Source organism: Malaclemys terrapin, chromosome 9 (assembly GCF_027887155.1).
Source record: "Malaclemys terrapin pileata isolate rMalTer1 chromosome 9, rMalTer1.hap1, whole genome shotgun sequence".
NCBI lineage: Eukaryota > Metazoa > Chordata > Testudines > Emydidae > Malaclemys > Malaclemys terrapin.
In genome coordinates this window covers 92,642,701-92,663,993 of record NC_071513.1, presented here as the reverse complement: position 1 = coordinate 92,663,993, position 21,293 = coordinate 92,642,701, and the positions used below count along the sequence as shown (strand labels likewise).

The 21,293-nt window shown below is 41.2% G+C and overlaps 1 protein-coding gene across 3 annotated transcripts in view; it reads right to left on the bottom strand.

Annotated features, from left to right (window-relative positions):
- The window catches only part of NAALADL2 (N-acetylated alpha-linked acidic dipeptidase like 2), an 899,698-nt gene that overhangs the window by 844,631 nt on the left and 33,774 nt on the right, over positions 1-21,293 (bottom strand). For 2 of the 3 annotated variants that reach the window (XM_054039851.1, XM_054039853.1), the window contains exon 2: positions 5,138-5,200. The gene's annotated coding sequence lies outside the window, so the exon portion shown is untranslated. Of the gene's footprint in view, positions 1-5,137; positions 5,201-9,362; positions 9,446-21,293 lie in introns of those variants that run through there. The other variant, XM_054039852.1, reaches the window with a different exon arrangement.

Here is a 21,293-nt window from a genome sequence, read left to right as displayed (position 1 = left end):
AGAAAAGGACCTAGGGGTTACAGTGGATGAGAAGCTGGATATGAGTCAACAGTGTGCCCTTGTTGCCAAGAAGGCTAACGTAATTTTGGGCAGTATAAGTAGGGGCATTGCCAGCAGATCGAGGGACGTGATCATTCCCCTCTATTCAGCATTGGTGAGGCCTTATCTGGAGTACTGTGTCCAGTTTTGGGCCCCACACTACAAGAAGGATATGGAAAAATTGGAAAGAGTCCAGCAGAGGACAACAAAAATATTTAGGGGGCTGGAGCACATGACTTATTAGGAGAGGCTGAGGGAACTGGAATTGTTTAGTCTGCAGAAGAGAAGAATGAGGGGGGATTTGATAGCTGCTTTCAACTATCTGAAAGGGGGTTCCAAAGAGAATGGATCTAGACTGTTCTCAGTGGTAGCAGATAACAGAACAAGGAGTAATGGTCTCAAATTGCAGTCGGGTCGGTTTAGGTTGGATATTAGGAAAAACTTTTTCACTAGGAGGGTGGTGAAGCACTGGAATGTGTTACCTAGGGAGGTGGTCGAATCTCCTTCATTAGAGGTTTTTAAGGTCAGGCTTAACGAAGCCCTGGCTTGGATGATTTAGTTGGGGATTTGAGCAGGGGGTTGGACTAGATGACCTCCTGAGGTCCCTTCCAACCCTGATATTCTATGATTCTATGAAAATTCAGATTACTCCCAATCCCAAAGGATGAGTCACTTACCCCAGGTCACTTACCTTATTAAATCTCATACCAAAGACAATGCTTGTAGCCAATCCTATAGTAAACTAACTAAAGATTTATTAAGTAGGAAAAAAGAAATGAGAGAGCTATTTACAGGTTAAAGCAGGCAAATATATAGACACAAATGAGTTACAGTCTACGATTCCATAAAATGACAGAGTTGTAGTAATCTGTCAGCACTAAATGTCTTTTAGGGCTAACGCAGGTTGACCCTGGAGATCTCTTCTTCTGTTCTGTAGCTGCAGCCCTGTCAGAGTCTAAACAGTAAAAGAGAGATGAAAAATTTTCTTAGCAGCTATCTTTATTTCCTTCTTCCAGCATTCCTGCTGATAGGACGAGCCCTTTTGCAGGTAGCCTCTTCATGGGTTTGCAGGGGCAATTAGCAAAACCTTTGTACTGTGATGTCCCACCATGGCCCATTTCGTTTTGACAGTCCTTCCTGATGAGCAAGAAGTTATACCTTTTATAGGGATTTAGCATTTTGCACAAGGTACAGTTTTTCCTTGTTTGGCGAGCTACATAGTTCAGAACAAACATTTTACAGCTATAGCACAAACACGTCAGCATTATTTTATAGCATGGGAAACAGACATTATAAGTAGGATTAATACATGTAGCAAATTACAGGCATTTCATAAAGTCTAAACACATTGTTATAAGTCCAATACCCATGTTAACCATACTAACACACAGGTGAGCAGGACTGGTTTCCAGCAACGAATTTGTCAGTGCTCAGCTGAGGCCTAAAGCCTTGGCAAGAGATGGCACATGGTCTGCCAGTGTCACATCCTCATCCTCCCCCTTTCCACCTTCTTCTCTTTCATTTCCCTTCTCCAGTTCCTTTCTTTTCCTACTGTGAAGCAACCTCTTCTCCCCAGAAGAGCTGTAATTTTTATTAATTATTAATTATTATTATTATTATTATTTTGCTTATATAGCATCTGTGAATTAGTATAAAAAGACTGGGAAGACAAATGGAAATGACACATATTCCAATAATTCTCACAGGAAAAAAAACCCTGTTGAGTTTTGGAGACAGATAAAAAGGAGTAAGATAAGTCGAAGAATTTAACTTTTTTTTTTTTAAACAGTTCCCCCTTCAGAACTTGGACAGATCCACTTTCATTGCTTTTTGGAATTTTTTTCTTCACTCTAAGAAAAAGCTGAACATATTTCACTGCTGGCAAACAGCCTGGATATTCCGAGTACAAGAGCCAGTCAGAATAAAGGAATTTTAGCAGCCAGTAAGAACAGACACATATAGCATACACATTACACAGCCACAGTACAATTATTGAAAAATAACCAGACAGGGCTAGATTGTGACTTTAGACACACACTGCGCAAAGGGGGTGTGTGTAAGTTACACCATACCAGGAATGGGCTCAGAAAACACTAAATCAAAGACATAGCTCTGAGTCACAATTCCGGCCTATCTCCCTCCTTGCTCCTAGCAGGTAGTTACTTACTGATGGCCTACCCACTGGCTCAGCCACACTGGCCAGTGAGGGGTTGGTAGAGCCAAGCCTCTTTCACCTTGCCTTTCCTGGTTCATGCCCTGTCCACCTATTCCATGGAGGGCCAAGGGAGAGACTAGTCTTATTACTCTTGGGTCTGGGTAGCCAGTATAGAGAGGTTAAGGGAATTCTTATTCCCTGTGAGTCCCTTACCCATGCATTGTCCAAGTCAGAACTTTGTCCACAGTGATCGTGTTAAGTGACTAGTTTGTGCTAGTGATGGTCACCAGCTAATCATGAGTTCCTCGAACTGCACAACACTGTTATTGAGAAATAACTACATCATCTATGTACAACCAACTGCAGCTCAGAGAATTGCATATATAGTTAGGAGGGGAAACCCATGGAGTTATACATCAGTACATTACAGCACTCCCCCTTCATTCTGACTGGCTGGGACAATTCAATTTCAGTATAATTCCAGGTAATACTGTGAGGCTAAATATCACTACTTGATTAGGAGACTCACATATTAAAGTTTGAGCTGCTGCCCATTTGCCAAATCACAGTTTGCCAAGATCTTTCTACCATTCAGGACACCTTTGAAGAATTGCCTAGATTTCTCTGAGCAATACTTGTTCACATTTTATGTTTCTCTATTTCTATTTGCATAAAAACCATTTTACTGTAATGTTAAAAGTCAAATGTTTTCTGGGTTTGCAATTGATAGTGTTGTACATTATGGTATTTTCACCTCCTCATTTTTTGTTTCCAATTTCCTTAGGTACTATAGTCTGATTCATTATACCAGTGTGTATATATATAGAGAGAGAGAGATTCTGATTCATTATATCAGTGCATCAACCTTACAATGTCTGATTATTACTATTTCATCAGCCTTTGCGCTGGGAGAGATCTTTTCTGTCCTTAGTCCTGCTTCACATCTCAGATTTTCTCCTAATTTACAGGTACTGAAAGTAACAGTAAACAGCTCACTGCATAATACCATGACTCTCTTGGAGAGTCCGGTCTCAAGGACGAACGGAGCACTCAGCCCAGGGTGTCTGTCCAAGAGAACAGTTTTAAACTGTTAAGTACTTGAATCAAAAAAGAGGAAGTTACAAAAACTATTCTAAATATAAATATTTTCAAATCTGGTTTAGGTACTTAATTTTAATTAATCAAAACCAGTTTCTTTTTAACATAATTCCCTGGATCTGTGAGAACCCAAACACAACACCGCTGTGTGAGTACATGAGAACGGGAAACTGAAACTAACTGTGAAAGTGCTGCTTTTGTGTCAAATCTTAATTAGGAAGGAACAGCTGGGGTCTTTCCCCAGTTTAAACAAACAGGACTGAGTTATTCATATACAAATGTGGCATTTTAGAGATAGTAGCATTTTACCGCTTTTGTTAACAAAACTGAAACTAACCACGTTATTTTCACTGACCAAGGTGAATGAAGTACAGAAAGTAAACACACCAGCATGAAAATCAAATAGCAAATCAGAAACCTGATTATGTTTACCTTGTATAATCCAGCCTCCCATTGGACTCTGTAGGAGGTCTAGATGTACAAAAACAGATGACTGGGACCTAAAATTCTTTCCGTTTTAATAGTATGTTCTTGGTAACAAGGAGAAAATTTCAAATAAAGTTACTTTTCTCTTGACACTATCCTTCTAAAAAATATATATTCTATGGACAATACTCTCACACACACGTACCTTTGTTAGAGGTAAACTTTCAAAATACTGTAAATGCAGTAGATATAAGTATATTAACAGGAAACTGTTTATAATCCAATGCTACAAACAGTTGGTGTTGGGTTTTTTGCTTAGCACTTGAAAGTCATTGGGAATAGAGTAATAAATCTTGCTCTTAGGGTGACCAGATGTCCCAATTTTATAGGGACAGTCCCGATATTTGGAGCTTTATCTTATACAGGCTCCTATTACCTCCCCACCCCCTGTCCCGATTTTTCACACTTGCTGACTGGTCACCCTACTTCCTCTTGGTATTATTGTTTGTTACAAACTGTAGCTACTATACAGGATTTCCATTGCACTTTACCACCAGAACACTAAACACATACAGAAAATGCATAAAGCTAGAAAACATATGTCATCCAGGTAAGGTTACATTTAAGCTCTGTCATTATGAGCCTATATACAATCACTATAGAAAGAATCATTAGCAGAATTTCAATTGACGTTGTCCTGGAATAGTAATTTTAGCAAAATACATCCTGTACTTTTGATTCCTAAAAGCACAAAGTAAAGTGCAAAGAGCAAAATAACTACTTAGATATGTAACTGTATTGAAATGGCTCCGGTGGTTCAGAGGCTTCGGAGGACTGTTTCCAATAATTCTTCAAACTCGAGTTCCAAAAAGGATTTGCATTCTTACGTTATTCAGACTTTTCCAATAAAAGCCTTTTTAAATCGATAATACCCCACTAGCCTACTTATCTAGCCAGAAAACATGTTAGGAAAAATAAGAACTTGCTCATTCTCGGATATTTACAAGCAAGGATCTGCACAGCAAGAATGTCTTATAGAAAAGTGCATTATAAAAGAAGTAGGGATAATATGCAACATCTGAGGGAAAGAATGTTAATAATTTAGGAATATGGCTATAAGTTCCTTGGTAACAAAGAAAAAGTATAGCCATGTGCCTTTTATAGGGATAGCACCATTGTTTCAATATATATTCCTCTAAATAATCATCACATTGATATGTATTTCTGCTGGGAAGAAACTATGAAACATAACTTATTTTGGTAACATTTTCAAATGTGGACGGTTTTTTACATCTCTGATTTGCACACTTTGGCGATTTTGCCTGTTGGATGCTCAAAGAGGAGGAAATAACAGACTGTTTACCAAAGGCCCAAACCGTTGCACAAATATTAATGAAAGGTCACAGACTGAGGTCTTACCCTGGGTCAAATGAAAGAAGCCCAGAACCATCAAAAGCTATTTCCAATGTCCAGCTGAGAAATCTGAAACAGAATAACAAAGACAGTTTGTGACAAAGCTGACACAGTCCTCTGGAAGGAGCAAAATCAATTGTGACATTTTTCATTTATTTGTAAATGCCTCTTTGGCAGTACTCTCACTCAAAACGACAGTTGCCTCTTACAAACTGGGGAGGTGATGGTAAAATAGAGGAATCCTGACAGTTGCTTTAATGAGATTCTGCATTAGGACCACTCTAAAGCTTTCCCCCAACAAGGAGCATGCCCTTCACTTTCAATTTCGTATTCCCCTAATTTGGAAAGCATTAACCCTGTGAAAAACTGAAATCACCCTTCTTTAATCTGCCTCAGTACTCCATTCCCACCTCGTCTCCCTCTCATCTTTCCCATTATAAAAGGGAATTCCAAACATATATTTCAATAAGTATAAATGACATAAAACAACTGTTAATATGTTGCCCCTCTTGCTCATGTTGTGTATTGCCTTAATCAATGAACGGTCACACTGAAGAAAAGAGGACTACCCAAGAGAAAGGTACTATATTCAACATTAGTAAGAATGGCAGAATCTAGCTCTTTGTAATAAGTAGTGTCCCCATCTCTACACTAAAAACATTGTGCGGTTAAAAGTGTCTACAGGAACCATTTAGGTTACTGCCTATTTTGGAAACATTTATAATCCAGGCTGAAATTTAGCTTATAAGTAATTGCTGAGAGAATGAATACTTTGGAGGTAGGAGCAGAGAGGGAATCCTGATTTTTGTCATTGACTGCAAAACAATAGGACAAATTTGACAATATGGAATATTTCTTGCACTTCACTTACTCGGCTATAGCTTCAGGTTAAGACATTAAATTTCTCCAAAGAATACTTTATGCCATAAATCAAAACAGAAAATTGAGATGCTGTCCTACTTTCCTGTTGGTTACTATGCTACTGAGGTCTGACCTTGCAGCCTTTTCTCACATGAGATGTCTCACTGAAAATAACAGGACACTACTGCATGAGCAAGGATAATTCACAGGAGCAAGCGTTGCTGGAGCCAGCCCTTCTACTATTAGGATTTTTATTATAAACACGATATCCAAAGCAACATGCAGACAAACTTTTAACTTTTTCCCACTTAAGGTAGTAATTATTTTATTTCCCCTTTACATGTTAATACTTCCTGGGTTTATAATAGCAATGACCTCCAGGTCAAGTAGCACTTGCTATCACTCAATGACCAGCTGAGCTAAGAGTCTGAAGCACATAACTCCATTAAGCCAGTCAGTAAAACTTCTAGGAATTTCTATCCCTAAATGTTGTATTATGACTACATAAGATGCTGTGTCACAACTATGCATTTTAGATTGGCACCTTGACAGCAACATACACAGCTTTCAGACAGCTGTAAAATAAGTTCCTCCCAGGCTCTGTTTTTTTAAGGTGAACTGCCAAGGGGGACAATGTTTTTTTTTCTTAAGATTTACTGCTCCTTTATTATGTATAAAAGCAGCTTTGATAACCTTAGGTTATCTATTTCCTTATGATAACGATCCTTAACCTCTTGTCAACTGTCTGTAATTGACCATCTTGATTATCACTACAAAAGTTTTTTTCCTGCTGATAATGGGTCATCTTAATTAATTAGCCCCTTAGAGCCGGTATGGCATCTTCTCTGTATGTATATATATACTCTTATTATATGTTCCATTCTATGCATCCGATGAAGTGGGCTGTAGCCCACGAAAGCTTATGCTCAAATAAATTTGTTAGTCTCTAAGGTGCCACAAGTACTCCTGTTCTTAAAAAAAAAGTACCCTGATATGAAGAATCTCATACCAGTAACAGTGCAATGATCACACAGGAACGAGGCAAGACTTATAAGGTACAATTTACATTCAAGGATCATGAATCTTTAAAAGACGTGACTATTTAATGCATGATTACATAGGCATGCCTTTCTGTATGTCTGACAGGCTGTTTCCTGGTTTTACTAAAAGACTGAGAAACTAGTAGATTGCAGGGCCGCCCGGGAGCGGGGGGTGGGGGGGGCAAGTGGGGCAATTTGCCCCAGGCCCCGGGCCCCGCAGGGGCACCCATGAAAGTTTTTCGGGGCCCTTGGAGCGGAGTCCTTCACTCGCTCCGGGGGCCCCGGAAAACTCTCATGGGGCCCGGGCCCCCGGAGCTTCTTCCGCTCCGGGTCTTCGACGGCAATTTGGTGGCAGGGGTCCTTCCACTCCGGCACCCATCGCCGAAGTGCCCTGAAGACCTGCAGTGGGGGGTCCTCCTGCCCTGGGACCCGCCGCCGAAGCGCCGGGTCTTCGGCGGCAATTCGGCGGCAGGGGCCCCCCCGCTGCCGAAGACCCCAGGCCCCCTGAATCGTCTGGGTGGCCCTGGTGGACTGGTTAAACCTGGATCAGCAGCTTAATCTGAATCTTTGTGTTTAGATTTGTCTCTTACTAAGTATTCTTTCCTCAGTTGAAGGAGAGGGGATATTAACTCTGCAAAAAGGAAATATTTGCTAAAACTCCACAGCAGACTTCACCAGTGATAGCAACAGGGAGAACTTTAGACAACATGTTAGCAATCACAGGTGATTTAATTAGGGCTGGCTGAGAATTTTCTTTCTAAGCCTTTTTTCAGTGGGAAATTGGGTTTTTGATACAATGGACTTCTTTTTTTTATGTCAACTACACATGCCCTCTGAATGAAAGCTGGGAAAACATAGCTCATGTTACATAAGAACGGCCATACTGGTCAGACCAATAGTCCATCTAGCTCAGTATCCTGTCTTCCAACAGTGGCTGGTGCCAGAGGGAATGAACAGAACAGGGCAATTTATTGAGTGATCCATCCCCTGTCTTCCGTTCCCAGCTTCTGGCAATTGGAAGTTTAGGGACACCCAGAGCATGGGGTTGCCTTAGTGACCAACTTGCTAATATCCATTGATAGACCTATTCCCCATGAGCTTATTTAATTCTTTTTTGAACCCAGTTATACTTATGGCCCTCACAAAGTTCCCTGGCAAAGAGTTTCATAGGTTGACTGTGTGAAAAAGACCTTCCTTATGTTTGTTTTACACCTGCTGCCTATTCATTTAATTGGGTGACCCTTGCTTCATTTGTTCTGTTCGGCGTTCTTGTGATGTCCTATTTCCACTAGCTCTGCAGTCCACTAGATAGTCCTTTAGCATAAAGAGGGAAGTCAAGACTTCATACTTCTAATGCAAAATCACAAGCAAGACAACTTTTCCATATACAAAAAATCTGAGGTCATCTTTATGCATCACAAAGAAGCAACAAAAGCCCTGCGCCTTAACTTTAATGGCCCAATGCACCAAAGCTCAATCGCTCCCTTTTGCCAATTCATTCATTTCAGAGACCTACAACTTTGCAAAATCTGGCCAAGACTTTCAAAAGTGACTAGTGATTTGGGGTGCCTTAATTTTTAGGGTGTCCATCTGGAGCCTGATTTTTTAAGTATGGATGAACAGCACTTTCTGCTAAATATGCCTTTAAAAAGTGTCTCAAATGGGCACCCCAAATTGAGGCATCTAAAATCACTAGTCAATTTCAAAAAATTGTAACCTTTGTATTTAGGTTTGGCTCTTACTAACTATTCTCTCCTCAATGTAAACTGAAATTTTTACATAATATGTAATGGCCCCAGTACCTCATTCCCTGAGCACCTAAAATTCCTGTGGAAATTAATGTGAATGTGGTAGGTGCAAGTTTCAGGACTGCCCTGGATTCTGGGCCTGACAAAATCTAGAATATTTTAAAACAAAGAAATATAGTGCCTCTGAAAACAAGCCTTCCATGGCAGTTTCTTGTTGTTAATATCCATAGTCAAAGCTCAAAAGGCACTTCATATTTCACTTCTAGAAATATATAGTTACTCATAGCAACCTTTTAAATTTCCATTGAAAGCATAAACAGCCAGATTCTGATCCCAGTTCTACCCACTGAACTTCATGGAAAATAATGAAGTTACTCTAGATTTACACCAGTGGAACACAGATCAGAATTTTAGTCCTGAGGAAGGCTGCACCACAATGCAGACAGGTGATCCAGAGGCACAGTGGAGTAATAATAATGAACATCACATTCTAGAGGGAGTATAAATTTTAATGATGTCAGTCATAAAATCCATGTTTTAAAGGTTACAAAACAGAAGCAAGCTTACAAAGAAAGCACATACATTATTCAGGGATGTTGTTGGGTGCCTGTTCTTCAGATACTTTAAGAATTAACATCCTGTCCATCAGTAAATAACTGGAATACACTGTACTTACCTGCATGTGGACAGAAAGAAAAACACATGAGAGTTAAGCAAATAATTTGTAACAAATCATTCGTAGCCTGAATATATTCTTTTTTTCTGCTAACAAAATGCCCCCATTCAGAGTGCAGCTTTCTCCACTTTATTTGTTATTGATCAAGTGTGTGTGTTTGGTCAAATTATTTTAGTCTCAGGAGTGATCATGAATATCTAAAACTGGAGTTGTGATGCTTAGTTGTGACTCGTCAGGTAAGTCACATGATATTGTTCCTCTTCCCTGACTGTGTACATCAGCATCTGGTGTGAATACCTGCACATGCAAATTTCACATTGGGTTTCTAGGAGTACCTGCAGATGAACATATATGTCAGCAAACTTGATCATGTGAACAATGTCAGAAAGTGAATAAGATGGAGATGTGAGCGTGACTGAAGCAAGTTCATTTTACAAAATAACAATATTAGCAGATTTTTTTTTCCTTATTTGCCAAGCACGAACATGCAAAACATATTGCGTCAGGGGGAGGGTAATGCTCGTCTAGTCAACATTAACTGCTAGTCTGCTACAGCTATTTGCCAGAGAATTTCAGACCTTCTAACGCAGCTTGCTGCATGAAGCATCCTCTCTCCCCTCTTCACTTACTCCTGCCAGACACCTCCCACTCAATTCCAAATTGGGGCCTTTCCAACTATTTTTCTGCGTCTCTGCTTATTTTCATTCTGTGCAGTGGCAGGAGCATCTGGCCTTTGGACAAGAAAGGAAAGATACAGCAGATCTTGTACAGGCCAAGATTTTAAAACATAGGCACTTGATGGCTCCCAAGTCCATAGTTAGGCTCGTAAGCATCAAAGACGTAATTCTCAAACATGTTTTGTGTCCAACTGTTCTTATTGATTTCAACAGGAGCTGTTGGGGGCTCAGCACATTAGAAAATTCCAGTCACCTACTTAGGACCCTAAATCTGGATTTAGGGTCCTGTTTTTGAAAATATGGAAGGGTTTTTTCCCCCCCTAATTTTAAAGAGAAGGGAAAAAATGCCCTGAACAGTCTACATTATTTTCTACTTTGAAATATTTTTTTCTGCAGTTTAAATAGATTTGACAATTTTCCTGTTTCTTTTTTATACCCAGGGATTTAAATATATAGATACACACACACACACACCCTCTCATGGCCAACACATTAGGGATTGAACCTCGAGAGCTAAAAGCATGGGATGCTACAGCAAGAGCAGAAGAATCAAGGCTTTGCCGCGGGAGCTGTAACAACCCATACCGTCTGTGGATCAACATAGAAGGAACCTATAAAACACACACACACACACACACACACACACACACTCTTAAAATGATACATTTGTGATAAAATTCTATCCCAAACTCAGGTGACTTGAGTTGACAGTCATTTCCCATAGGTTTGTACAGCATAAAGCACAACCGATCTTGCTGGACTCTAGCAGTTACCGCCACAACAACACTGAAAACATTTATGTAAATGTTAGCAAATACTATGTGCATGGGAGAGCATTAATTAGTAGTGTATTGTATGAGAAAATAGTCTCATCCTATTTTGTTTTCATAAGACAATTGTATGGAGAATTGGTGAGATGTTGAGGATTCTTATGGGGTCAGGTGTAGGACTTTTATTTTAAGGTAGGCACAGAGTCAAATTCAGCATGGACATACATCCCATGAAACCTGAGTGAAGTCAATGGGATGGCACTGGGTGTATGTCAGACAGAATTCAGCCCTCTGTGCACAAGTTAGAGTTGCCTTAACACTTTCAACAAGAGAAGAAAAATCATTACTTAAATTTGGCCTTTCTCCCCAGGGTGTAAGTTGCAATCTATCCAAGTCACATGACATTTATGGGTGCTCGTTCGACCCATATCTCTGGCCTCAAGTGTTTGAAGCACACACCAGTTCAATATACACACCATGCTGCAGGTGGCTGAATAGGAGATTTTGACATTCAAAATGTTTTATTCGTTTTCCTCTAATAATTCCATGCTAATGCACCTGTGAGTCGCACTGCCTTCTATCCTGTGATCTACTCATAAACCATCAGACTGAGTCTGAGAGGTTGGGTGTTAAGGTATCATTTTTATTAATCTAATTTCAGCTATACTTAATAAATGGCTTATAAGGACAATAGTAACATTGTACATTTTACATGTCCTGGTATTTAAAGTGGTGACTTTGGGCTAATGAGCCACCATTAATATTGAACCTTGACACTCTTTTTGTTCTTTAAGTCCACAAACGATTTCACCAGCTTTACTGGATTTTGTCAAGCTCAGAAAAATTGCACTGCCTGAATGCGATTTTCACATTTTTCAGTTAATTATGTATCTAAATTTTCCTGGCTACCTGAAAGACTGCCTCTCTTTGGGTGTGGCTACACTGCATAGCATACCCAGGTCCACATACCCATGCATGTGAACCTGTTCCTGTGAGCATCCACACTGCATTGGGATGCATTCCTCATACCCTGACAGGTACATCCATACTGGCGATGTACTGACACTTGTCTGATGCTGTGGCTTCTGGAGGTGTATCCCAGGGGTTCTTAGCATGTTACTAACTGTAGCTGCTCTAGGTTCTGGTTCATGGTGCACTGGGGGAAGAATTTGCCCCGCAACCCTTGTGCAAAAGTGTTTTTTGTCCACCAACACATTCAGCCAAGACCTTTCTGGCTCTGCACGTTCCTTGCTACTGGAGACAGGCCATGGATCCAGCACTGATTGATCTTTTTCTGCTATTTCAGGTTTCAGGAAGAGTACCTACTAAAAGTTGGTGGACATTTTGGCAGTAGTCTCTGTCCTTCTGAAAGCAGTTCCCAGAGGCGGATACAGACATAGCAGCGGTGACCCAGGTGATGCAGCTGATGCTTGCTGCAATGGCTGAAGATTCCCCACATGGAGACCAGCATTTCCAGGGCAGGACCACAAGCAGACTGGATCATCATGCAGAACTGAGCTGACCAGCAGTAGCTGTAGAACTTACATGATGAAGCAGATCTTCATGGAACTATGTGAGGATCTTAGAGCACTGTGTAACGCTAGCCATCAGCAGCAATGCTCCAGCTAACAGCTTCTTGGTTACAAGGGAGACATGCTGGAGTAAGACATTTTCTGGGAGGAATCCTCAAGCCTGACATGCAGTTCCCACCAGAACATCAGCATGTTGACCTTCAGAGCATACTGCAAAGCTAATTTCTTCTCCTGGATGGAGCGGATTGAGGGAGGCTTTATGTACGGTGGATAGGTTGTTGGGGTATTTTTTGACAGATGCATCAAAATTAGAGAGGAAAGGTAAATCTTTTATCAATGATATTTATCTTATTATTATGCTTTAATGTGAGCCGTGGAGCCATGGATGGATGATTGATTTAAAACTAATTTAAATAAAAATAAATATAAAAAATGAAGATAATGAAGAGACTCTCAATAGACACCCGGTCTCTACTGAGGCTGACAAGACTGTCAGACAGGGCTTTATCAATGGGAATATTCCTATTAATATCCCATAGGTGCTGGGACTAGGAGTGCTGGGGGTGCTGCCGCACCCCCTGGTTTGAAGTAGTAACAACAACCCAAACACACGGTTTCCGCCTTCAGCACCCCCGCCATAAAAATTGTTCCAGCACCACAGCTAGGGGCTTGGATCAGACCTTTAATGCCAACTGTGGTGGTTTGTACATTATGGACACTTATCCATTGGGCACTACATTGAAGTTCGCACAGCGATCCAATGGTTATGAAGCTATCCCTCACTCCTGATCTGCACTGGCTTGAAACCTGTAACCTCGCATCTGAAGGCTCTGTTTCCAATGAGCCAGTCAGTGCCTTGTAAAATCAGCTATTTGAAAAAAAAGATCAGAAAGGTTGAATTACAACAACTGCATAGTACAAGCAGTCTCTCACAAACCTTTACTTCCAAATAGCAACGTTTTCTCTTATATCATCTCGCAACTTCAGGATTTTTTGCCTGTAACCCTAGAAGGCTGCATTGTGTACTTGTAAGTAATCTATCACCATTTGCTTGTATTAAGTATCCAATCTTTATTTTCCTTAGGAAATAACTTAAAAAGAAAACGAACAAACATTTGAGAATTCATGTAATAGTGAACTTTAGATAAGATACATAATTGTGCTGCTGCAAGATATAATGACTTTCCCATGGGATAGAAATGTCTTGGTAATTCAAGAATAGCAAAGTCAAATGTAAGATATAAGCTGGTGGTTTTTTTTCCTGGATGGGATAAATATAATTTCTCACGGCAGTGTATATCTCTCTTAAGCCTCAGGTGGTTTTAAGTTAATGAGATTAGTTCCAGCAGGCAGTGAAATCCCATGAGATAGGATTTATATTTCATCGGTTTTCACTTCATCCAGCCAGTACAGTGTAGTCAATCTTTGTGTCATTCTGTTATTGTCCTGGCTTGGGTCTTGTTTTCAAACTCAAACCAGGCTAAAGCTGCTCATAACTTTGACATGAAAGCTTAAGCAAAATGTAAAGAGCATGTTTTAATGTTTAGGGCAAAGAAAAGGAGAAATCCTTAATCCTTTCCTCCAGACTGTGATTTTATTTTACGTATATAAATTATTATGTGTTAATGTGTCTGTATTTAAGGGCTTTAGTGCAAATATAAAAACATAAGCAATGCGATTGTAATGGAATAAAAATTAATTTCCATTATTCTCAAGAAAAATTCTCCTTTTAATAAGAAATAAAAATAAATATGTGATAGGTTATCGTTCAATGCTAGTGGAGGGGAAAAACAATACTTTGTTATAATATGGTCATTACGAAGGCAGACATTAAAATAAAAGGATGGGAAACTGGCAAGCTCAATGGAATTACCTTGTATGCTTCCTGCCCAAGTTGGTAGAAACCAAAATTTGTTCCCATCTGACACTATTATTTGAAATGGAGTTTTACTCCAGGTCCCAGTGCTGTTGACCAAAGTGGTGCACAAATGACACTCCTATTGCCAGTCTCAACAGCAAAACCAACAGTTAATAAGCATGGACACTAAACACTGCCCTCAGCCCAGCTGTTTTCTCCATGCCAGGGATGAGGAACATTGATAAGGCACAGTGGAGGGATTCAGGCAGCCTGCACTGCCGGTACGGTACGTGTTTGATATTTAAATACTGACCTTTCAGCTTCCAGGGCTGTTAACTTGGCAACTTGGAATTTGCTGCATAGGGCTAAAATGAAAGCCAGATAATGAAAATGATTTGTAAGGCCTGGTCTACACTACAGTTAGGTCAACATAAGGCATCTTACGTCGACCTAATTATATCAGTGTCTACGCTACAGCCTTGTCCCGCCAATATAAGTGCTCTACTACACCGACATAAAATGAAATGAAATGAAATGAATGGAGATATCCCATCTCCTAGAACTGGAAGGGACCTTGAAAGGTCATCAAGTCCAGCCCCCTGCCTTCACTAGCAGGACCAAGTACTGATTTTGCCCCAGATCCCCAAGTGGCCTCCTCAAGGATTGAACTCACAACGCTGGGTTTAGCAGGCCAATGCTCAAACCACTGAGCTATCCCTCCCCTCATTAAATGACATAATATCTCCACCTCCATAGAGGCATAGGGTTTATGTCAATGTAGTTAGGGTGATGCAGTGTCTGCATAGACTAGTGGGTCTCAAACGTTTTTACTGGCGACCGCTTTCACATGGCAAGCCTCTGAGTGTGACCCCCCTAATAAATTAAACATACTTTTTAATATATTTAACACCATTATAAATGCTGGAGGTAAAACAGGGTATGGGGTGGAGGTGGACAGCTCGCAACCCCCCATGTAATGACCTCGCAACCCCCTGAGGGGTCCCGACCCCCAGTTTGAGAACCCCAGCGTAGACACTGTTACTTACATCGGCTTTTAGCTCTCCTCTCAATTTCACCAGAACTGTGACATTGACAAGAAAGCTGGGCAGATAGAGCCCAGCTGTTCCCTGCTCCCCTGGAGAGCTTAGCGGCTAGACCCCGCTCCCAGCTTGGAGCCAGGTGAGAAGCCCAGACAGTTGGATTCTGCTCCCGGCAAGTTGGGGGAGGTTGTAGAAAAGCCAGTGCTGCATGAGGCCTTAGAGAGCTCTTTCTCTATACAGTACAAGAATGACCAGGAGTGCTGCTTTCTCTCTCTTTCAAAATAACATCAATATAATGGGCCTAACATCAATATAATGACCTTTGCCCAGTACTTCACAGTAGTTTCAGGCTTCTTTCCAGGAAGCAGCCTGATTAAACTACAGATCCCGGTAGCATATAGAGGGATCTATTTTTACCACAGCCATTTAACTTCAAAATACGAAATAAATCCACTTATCCAAGCAAAGGACAAGTCTAACGTTCCAGCATGCCCATCTCCAGGCTGTCACAAAGGACAGCATGTTTGCATCCGTTTTAACTTACAGAGCTGGCTTTAAAGGGAAAAAAATGTTTTATGTTTTGCACTCATGAATCTACTTAACCTTTTCCTTTTGTGCCAGATCCTTCTCTTATTTCTTCATCTCCACCCACTGTAAAAATGTTTTCCCTATTTCAGCCTCCTGCACTATACGTAGCAGGCAAGTGTCTCTTGTTACATGGGTTAAGTCCAATGCCCCTTCTTTACAAGAGATCGGGGTCACTATATTACAGCCTTCAACTAGACCAAGTTGAAGAGGAAGCTGCCAGAAATGAAACACAGGAGTGAGGCCCAGTTTCCCTATTTGCAGGCTCACTGGACTAGATCCTTGTTGACATAAATCAACATAGCTTACCTGACATGAAGCAATGCCAGTTCATGCAAACTGAGGAGGAGGTGCTCAATACTTGACCACAAATGAACTACAAGCACAGATCTGAGGACTTGAAAACACAACTACCTGACTTGTGGCCAGAGTTAGGTAGACAGAGGTGCAAATATTCCTATTGATGTATATTTTTGTGGGTACAAACTGTGATGGCAAGTATTGAGGCTGCCCTTCTGAAAATGTACCCCATAATGTCTCCTGTCATATCTGTAAATGATTGGCTAACAGAGAAAATATGCACGTTCCCCCAAGTTTAAGCCATTGAATATTGACGGTATTGCAAAACCTTGTCAAGCAAGTGCATCGGCACAGATTTCAATTAAATCTAACAAGCAAATATAATTCCAACAATATGAAAACGAACTGCCAGGGTAATTGTTCTGGAAGTGCTGCAATTATAAATGTCATGGAAATGCCTTACGCTTTCTGTTGGCATAAGAAAGCTCGTGTGGTAGACCCAGAGAGCCCCTTATGTGCACTTTAATAATCAGCAGATGTTCTTCCAAAAAGAAAAGCTTCTTACACAGGAAATAAAACTTCTCGCTCCTCCCTGGAAGTTACAAACTTACCAGAAAATAGATACATTTTCAGATGTATGTACTGGGCTGTGTTATCAAAAACGAGTGTTATTGTAAATAAAACACAGCCTGCAAGATGCTTCCATATATTCATAGATTTTAAGGCCAGAAGGGACCATTATGATCATCTAGACCTCCCACATAACGCAAGCCCAATAACTTCTGCATCAAGCCCATAAGTAATAGATTGAGCAATGCATTGCCACAAATAATTCTTTTTCAAGAGGTGCTTGTTTATATTGTCCAAATATTTGGGAAGATGTTAGCTACATCAATAGAATTATACATCTGTATTTTAAAGTGTCATTTCAAGGCCTATTAAGATTACTAGTCTGATCTGAATAATGCAGGCCATCGAGTTTCACCAAGTGAAAATACCGGTTTTAATCTTATCATGCCCACCTCTGCCTGAGGTCAGCTGCCCCTTTGCAGTTTTTCATTCAGAATCAGACTGTGACTAGTACCTGCATAATTGCCCAAGGTGGCTTCCCTATTGAGCCCCCATGCAAGGACCAGTCATCACAGTGTTGAGAAGACCATACACTGCTAATGGGCATTAGTTGCCTGAAAAGGGTCAGGGTCCTGGCCCCATCCACAAAGGCTAACAGAGCTGGGCTGACGGAGGGAAGCATATGCATCTTCTTCCAGGGTGGTGGAGCTACAGTTCTGAGGTGGAGGGGAGTTCATGAGTCAATCTGGATGCACAGCTCTTCTGTACCTCCCATTCTTCCAATTTGCACAACCATGGCCACAAAAGCCAGAATTTAGTCCATAGATTGTAAAGTCCTTGGGACAAGGACCTATCTTTGGTTAGCACCCGTAAGGTATCCTGCACATCTATGACTATCTATAAGTGAACATAAGAAAGCTTTTAAGAGATCTGGTTCTACCATCCCCTCCCATGGAAAACCACACAAGACACACCTCCCCCCCCCCAAAAAAAAGGGCTGTCAGCCTCCACAAGTTTGATCTGCTACCACAAAGGAAAGGGATCTGTAACTCCATGGAAGGGGCAGACAATTAAGCCTTCATACTATGTGGAGCCCAAGGATCTAGGGGAAATAATCAACATCCATCCATGTGTAGACAGACCCCCTTCCCATGCTATATACTTGGTTCTTCTGTGTCTAGATTTTGATCTCTTTAATTTCATCAACAGTTGCTAAACTAGAGGTCTGATTGAAGGTGCATTTAGGGGTAACAGGACCCAATTCTCATTTACATTAAGGCCACAAAAGTGAGACTAGATGACATTTTACAAGCACTTTAAGGCCTTTTCGTTGTCAGAGCAGTGTAAAGTGGCTTTGGTATAAATGAGAATCAAACCCTATAACCTCCTAGGAGAAACTGGATGAGGAGATTCCGCTCTGGGCATGAGCACTAAGAGACACTGGTAATTGTTGGGTTAATTATCCAGTTCTTCATAGAACACACTCTGCCTGTTAGCTATATTAAAACTGTTAGCAGTATTGTTGTAGCTGTGTTGGTCCCTGGATATGAGAGACACAAGGTGGGCAAGGCAATATCTTTTATTGGACCAACTACTGAGGGTGGAAGAGACAAGCTTTCAAGCTTCACAGAGGTCTGGAAAATGTAACTAGAGTGTTACAGCCAAATACAAGGTGAGATGGATTGTTAAGCATAATGGGGTAACACATGTTGCGAGAACCCAGTTAAAATGAAGTGGTGTGTAGCGACCAGGGCAGCTATAGTAATAGATAGTTTCAAACTGGATTATGCGCTAGAAACTGATACAAAAAACTTCTGTGCTCTTTCTGCTTTGTGACTATCCTAAAGCTAAACTACTTTGTGGAAAAAGGGAAGAAAAATAAATTACAGAGAAAGCACTGAGGTTGAAGTCCCCCATCCCTGCATTTTTGTTCCTAGGACTGGAAGTCTGCCTGTCACTACTGTCTTGATATGTCAAATGAAGACTCTACAGCGGGGCAACAGATCAACCTAATGCTTTAGAGGGGCCTTATTTGGGATAGGAGAGAGCTGCTGGCACAAAGATGATCTATATGAACAAAGACAGGCTACACGAGTTTGAGGAAATGTGGAACCTTTTAGAGACAGTTTTTGGTAGAAGATAAAGAGACAGAGAATGAAATGGACAGATTGTCAAGAGACTATTAATTTTTTTTTTTTTGGTGTGGATTTTACATGTACTTTAACAAGTATTGATTGATACATTCACAGTTTCATTGCAGGGAGCATTAGATTAGAACTACTGAACTAGCTTGATATGTTGTATGACAGCTGGAAAAATTAAAAAGCTCTCAAGCTGTGATCCTGTCAGATCTCAGAAACTAAACAGAGTCAAGGCATAGAAGTAATTGGATAGGGAATTTCTACTGAAAACTTAGATGTTGCATGTAATAGTAATGGGGATTCAGTGCAGTATGAGTCCCTGTTGAACCAATGCCCAAGGCAGAGTCTGCTGGAGGTGCCGCCTTTTTAGGATCAGACTTAAATCCAAGGTTCTAATCGCTGTGATCTTTAAAGATCCAACTGCACTTTTTGCAAATGAGAAGTTGTTGACTCTGTTGTTCTGGCACAACTCCAGACAAGGGTGTGGAGGGTAGAACTATCTTCTTATATCTTCACATGGAGGGTTCCCTTCACACACACACACACACACACACACACACACACACACACACACACACACTTCTCACACTGCCACATCAGGAAGGAAGGTGGGTATCAGATGCCTCGGCAGGAGCGCCGCCAGCTTTTTTGCCGCCCTACATGGCAGAAGGTTCAGCCCTCCAAAATGCCGCCCCCGACGGAGGCGGTGGAAGGTCCTGCCCCCGAAATGCCGACAACGACCGGGGCGGCCGAAGATCCGGCCGCCGCGGTCGCCGCTCCCCAAATGTTAGCGCCCTAGGTGACCGCCTACGTCGCCTAATGGGTTGCGCCGGCCCGGTGCCCTCAGTGGCCCAGATTTCAGAGAACTGCCTCAATGGGACCAGAGTCACACATGTGGGTAGGGCCAGGGGCAGTAGGTGAGTTATGGGTGCAACAGGAATGCACTATTTGCCCCACCCCACCCCCACAGACAATTTCACCCAAAAGGCAACATAGCCCAGTCTGTTCTTCATTCTCCACATCCACCCCTCTTTGGAATGAAACCTCCTTCACAAGCAGGTCCCATGGCAACAACTACAGAGCTAAGCTTCCTGTAGGTCCTTATTGTGGGTTAATCTGCAACTAGCTCACGTAGTCAAGAAACATATAAAATGTGAAATGTAACCTCTATATTCTGAATGACACTATCAGGTAAATATTATCAGATCCTCATTCCCAAGGTGATATGTTGCTCCAGAAGCTACTAGGTCAGATCCCCCCCTCCCCAACCTACCCCCGCATCTTTCTCCACTCCAAGTTATGTTACAGTGACTTTATGACTGCCATAAAAGATCGGCTTTCCACTTCACCACTGTGGAAATGATTTCTGTACCCTGTCTTAAATAAATAAGCTGGAACCATGACTTACTTCTTAGTTGAGAAGATAGATAACCTTGAATATTAAACTTTACCTGCCATTTCCTTGATCTTGACTTGCCATGACAAAGGTAGAGCATCCTCATCTGCAAATTACTAAAAATAATCAGCTGCAAGATGTGACCTTGGATGGAGCAATGTTAAATTGGCCAGCAAATTTTTTCTGAGGCATCACTGTTATTAACCTGCAATTTTTTCATTTCAGTCTGCCACTGATGCTTGGCAGGTTATAATTTTTCATTTTCGCACTTGGTTGAAGCTCACTGAAGTAGAGATTATGGAGATAGTGGTGGAGAATTTTTACAAAGGGATTTTTCCCCTTTCACTCCATCACATCAGGATACAAATACAGAACAGTTTCTCTTTTTGAGGTCGTTTATCAGCGAGGTGTAATGGGACTGATGCTTAAAAAGTAATAGCCTTGTAGTACTGCAGTGCTAAGAACTGCTCCTATCCTATTCCAAAACTCATCATCCTTCCAAACTGCTATAGGTCAGGAACATAGAGGCTATCTTTTGAGGGGCACAAGTGTAATGACACCCCTAAATGAGCTGCCATGGGCAGGGACTGGATTTGTGACCACCAGGTCTAAACACATGAACCTCTACTGCTTGAATTAAAGGACCATTTCCATTAGCTGGGAGACTCATCAACTTCTTTATTTGGTCTAGTTAACAGAGGGAGACAAAGACTCACATTGTGTTTGTGTAAATTACACACAAGCATCTGGTCAAGGCTTCAATTAAGCCACCTTCCTTTTGGCCAGCTTTGTTTCTTTTTATGTTAAGAGTCCAAGAACACGATGTAACTGGGTCAGGTGTTCACATCACTACTGCATTTACTCCCCATAGTTACCCTTGAGTGCAGCTGAAAGAAGGATGAAGAATATTACCACATGATTCCTGACACACACACACACTTTTTATTTTAGGTCTGAAAAAAGTGCTA